Here is a 4,882-nt window from a genome sequence, read left to right as displayed (position 1 = left end):
GGACCAGGCTCCCACCCTACAGAACGTGAGAATGACACGGTGCCGTTGTTTGAAGCCCCTACAGTCTGGGATGCTTTATCACGCAGCGAACGCTAAGAGACCATGTCATGGCGTGACCACCGCTGTCAAGGAGAGATCATTCTGAAGGCCATCCATTTCCCCTCCAAACAGCCAAGGCTCCAGTAAAAAATCCTGGGGAATGTTCCATGCTTCTGATATAGCATCCCCACCCCCACCCCCGCAAATTCCCATGTTGACGTCCTAGCCCCCAGGACCCGAGAAGGGCACTGTATTTGGAGACAGGTTTTTCTTTTTTAACGTTTATTCGAGAGAAAGGGAGAACAAGAGGAAGAGGGGCAGAGAGGGACAGAAAATCCCAAGCAGGCTCCACGCTCAGAGGAAGGGGCTTGATCCCACAGCTTTGAGATCATGATCTGAGCTAAAATCAAGAGCTGGACGCTTAGCCAAGTGAGCCACCCACACGGCACAGGGAGATAGGTCTTTAAAAAGGTCATTAAGGAGGGGCGCCCAGCTGGCTCAGCCAGCGGACGTGCGATTCTTGATCTTGGGGTTGTGAGTTGGGGCCCCACACGGAGTGTAGATTACTTAAAAAGGAAAATCTGAGGGGCGTCTGGGTGGCTCAGTCGGTTAAGCGTCTGACTTGGGCTCGGGTCTGGATCTCACGGTTCGTGAGTTTGAGCCCTGCGTCGGGCTCTGTGCTGACAGTTCAGAGCCTGGAGCCTGCTTCCCGATCTGTGTCTCCCTCTCCCTCTGCCCTCCCCCCACTTGCCCTCTGTCTCTCTCTCAAAAATAAACATTAAAAAAGATAAATAATAAAGGCTTCTTTAAAGAAGGTAATTAAGGTAAAACGAGGTCATCCTCATGACTGGTGTGAAACAAATTTCTGTTGTTGAAGCCCCCCGGAGCCCCCTTCCCCCCACCCCAGTCTGGCACATTGTCACAGAGCCCAAGCAGAGCCATGCAAGGCTGCGGTCCCACCTCCCTGCTTCTCCACACCTTTGAGCTGGAAACTTGAACCGACCTTGACTCAACCCCTGCTTTGTCATCAGAGGACAGGGAACCAACTGTTCCTTCCCCCCGAGGGCCCAGCTGGCCTCCAGCCCCGAGCCCCCCGCCTGACGCTCAGGTGCCCACTCAGTCCTCTTGGACTAAGAGCTTACTTACAATACGGCCCTTGCATGCAGCGAAGGCAGTCCTGAGAGGAAAATACATTGCAATCCAGGCCTATCTCAAGAAACAAGAAAAATCCCAAATACAAAATCTAACAGCACACCTAAAGGAAATAGAAGCAGAACAGCAAAGGCAGCCTAAACCCAGGAGAAGAAGAGAAATAATAAAGATCAGAGCAGAAATAAACAATATAGAATCTAAAAAAACTGTAGAGCAGATCAACGAAACCAAGAGTTGGTTTTTTGAAAAAATAAACAAAATTGACAAACCTCTAGCCAGGCTTCTCAAAAAGAAAAGGGAGATGACCCAAATAGATAAAATCATGAATGAAAATGGAATGATTAAAACCAATCCCTCAGAGATACAAACAATTATCAGGGAATACTATGAAAAATTATATGCCAGCAAATTGGACAACCTGGAAGAAATGGACAAATTTCTAAACACCCACACTCTTCCAAAACTCAATCAGGAGGAAATAGAAAGCTTGAACAGACCCATAACCAGCGAAGAAATTGAACCGGTTATCAAAAATCTCCCAACAAATAAGAGTCCAGGACCAGATGGCTTCCCAGGGGAGTTCTACCAGACATTTAAAGCAGAGATAATACCTATCCTTCTCAAGCTATTCCAAGAAATAGAAAGGGAAGGAAAACTTCCAGACTCATTCTATGAAGCCAGTATGACTTTGATTCCTAAACCACACAGAGACCCAATAAAAAAAGAGAACTACAGGCCAATATCCCTGATGAATATGGATGCAAAAATTCTTAATAAGATACTAGCAAATCGAATTCAACAGCATATAAAAAGAATTATTCACCATGATCAAGTGGGATTCATTCCTGGGATGCAGGGCTGGTTCAACATTCGCAAATCGATCAACGTGATACATCACATTAACAAAAAAAAAGAGAAGAACCATATGATCCTGTCAATCGATGCAGAAAAGGCCTTTGACAAAATCCAGCACCCTTTCTTAATAAAAACCCTTGAGAAAGTCGGGATAGAAGGAACATACTTAAAGATCATAAAGGCCATTTATGAAAAGCCCACAGCTAACATCATCCTCAATGGGGAAAAACTGAGAGCTTTTTCCCTGAGATCAGGAACACGACAGGGATGCCCACTGTCACCGCTGCTGTTTAATATAGTGCTGGAAGTTCTAGCATCAGCAATCAGACAACAAAAGGAAATCAAAGGCATCAAAATTGGCAAAGATGAAGTCAAGCTTTCGCTTTTTGCAGATGACATGATATTATACATGGAAAATCCGATAGACTCCACCAAAAGTCTGCTAGAACTGATACATGAATTCAGCAAAGTTGCAGGATACAAAATCAATGTGCAGAAATCAGTTGCATTCTTATACACTAACAATGAAGCAACAGAAAGACAAATGAAGAAACTGATCCCATTCACAATTGCACCAAGTAGCATAAAATACCTAGGAATAAATCTAACCAAAGATGTAAAAGATCTGTATGCTGAAAACTATAGAAAGCTTATGCAGGTAATTGAAGAAGATATAAAGAAATGGAAAGACATTCCCTGCTCATGGATTGGAAGAATAAATATTGTCAAAATGTCAATACTACCCAAAGCTATCTACACGTTCAATGCAATCCCAATCAAAATTGCACCAGCATTCTTCTCGAAACTAGAACAAGCAATCCTAAAATTCATATGGAACCACAAAAGGCCCCGAATAGCCAAAGTCATTTTGAAGAAGAAGACCAAAGCAGGAGGCATCACAATCCCAGACTTTAGCCTCTACTACAAAGCTGTCATCATCAAGACAGCATGGTATTGGCATAAAAACAGACACATAGACCAATGGAATAGAATAGAAACCCCAGAACTAGACCCACAAACGTATGGCCAACTCATCTTTGACAAAGCAGGAAAGAACATCCAATGGAAAAAAGACAGTCTCTTTAACAAATGGTGCTGGGAGAACTGGACAGCAACATGCAGAAGGTTGAAACTAGACCACTTTGTCACACCATTCACAAAGATAAAGTCAAAATGGATAAAGGACCTGAATGTGAGACAGGAAACCATCAAAACCCTAGAGGAGAAAGCAGGAAAAGACCTCTCTGACCTCAGCCGTAGCAATCTCTTACTCGGCACATCCCCAAAGGCAAGGGAATTAAAAGCAAAAGTGAATTACTGGGACCTTATGAAGATAAAAAGCTTCTGCACAGCAAAGGAAACAACCAACAAAACTAAAAGGCAACCAACAGAATGGGAAAAGATATTTGCAAATGACACATCGGACAAAGGGCTAGTATCCAAAATCTATAAAGAGCTCATCAAACTCCACACCCGAAAAACAAATAACCCAGTGAAGAAATGGGCAGAAAACATGAATAGACACTTCTCTAAAGAAGACATCCGGATGGCCAACAGGCACATGAAAAGATATTCAACGTCGCTCCTTATCAGGGAAATACAAATCAAAACCACACTCAGATACCACCTCACGCCAGTCAGAGTGGCCAAAATGAAGAAATCAGGAGACTATAGATGCTGGAGAGGATGTGGAGAAACAGGAACCCTCTTGCACTGTTGGTGGGAATGCAAATTGGTGCAGCCGCTCTGGAAAGCAGTGTGGAGGTTCCTCAGAAAATTAAAAATAGACCTACCCTACGACCCAGCAATAGCACTGCTAGGAATTTATCCAAGGGATACAGGAGTACTGATGCATAGGGGCACCTGTACCCCAATGTTTATAGCGGCACTCTCAACAATAGCCAAATTATGGAAAGAGCCTAAATGTCCATCAACTGATGAATGGATAAAGAAATTGTGGTTTATATACACAATGGAATACTACGTGGCAATGAGAAAAAATGAAATATGGCCTTTTGTAGCAACATGGATGGAACTGGAGAGTGTGATGCTAAGTGAAATAAGCCATACAGAGAAAGACAGATACCATATGGTTTCACTCTTATGTGGATCCTGAGAAACATAACAGAAACCCATGGGGGAGGGGAAGGAAAAAAAAAAAAAAAAAAAAGAGGTTAGAGTGGGAGAGAGCCAAAGCATTAGAGACTGTTAAAAACTGAGAACAAACTGAGGGTTGATGGGGGGTGGGAGGGAGGGCAGGGTGGGAGGGAGGGCAGGGTGGGTGATGGGTATTGAGGAGGGCACCTTTTGGGATGAGCACTGGGTGTTGTATGGAAACCAATTTGACAGTAAATTTCATATATTAAAAAATAAAAAAAATAAAAAAAAAAACAAACAATACGGCCCTTGCAATCTGTTGTGCAGTCCACACACATACTGCAGGGCATGTGCTGTTTTCTCCCCTCTCCCTTGAAGGACCCGAGGCCCAGAGGGGCTGCTCATCCCGCATGCGTGCACAGCTGAGGCTGTGAGCCCCAGAACCTCCAACCTGCGGTCCACCCCCCACATGGGTGCTCCTCCTCACCTCTGAGGTTCTGTGGTCGGCTGAATAATGGCCCCCGAGGAGGTCCCTTCCTGCTCCCTGGCCCCGTGAATATTAGGTCACAGGATGCTTTCTTCTGGGGCTGTTGTGACAAAGAGCCACAAAGGTGGGGCGGGGACAACAGAGCAACAGAAACTCGTGCTCTCCCAGCTCTGGAAGCCAGAAGTCCGGAATCAAGGTGTCAACGTGCTCCTTTCTCAGCTCCCGCTGGCCGTGGGCAGTTGCTGGCGTTGT

This window comes from Panthera tigris, chromosome E2, assembly GCF_018350195.1.
Source record: "Panthera tigris isolate Pti1 chromosome E2, P.tigris_Pti1_mat1.1, whole genome shotgun sequence".
Taxonomy (NCBI): Eukaryota; Metazoa; Chordata; class Mammalia; order Carnivora; family Felidae; genus Panthera; species Panthera tigris.
The sequence above is the reverse complement of the archived record's forward strand: the minus strand, read 5'-3'. Positions refer to the sequence as shown.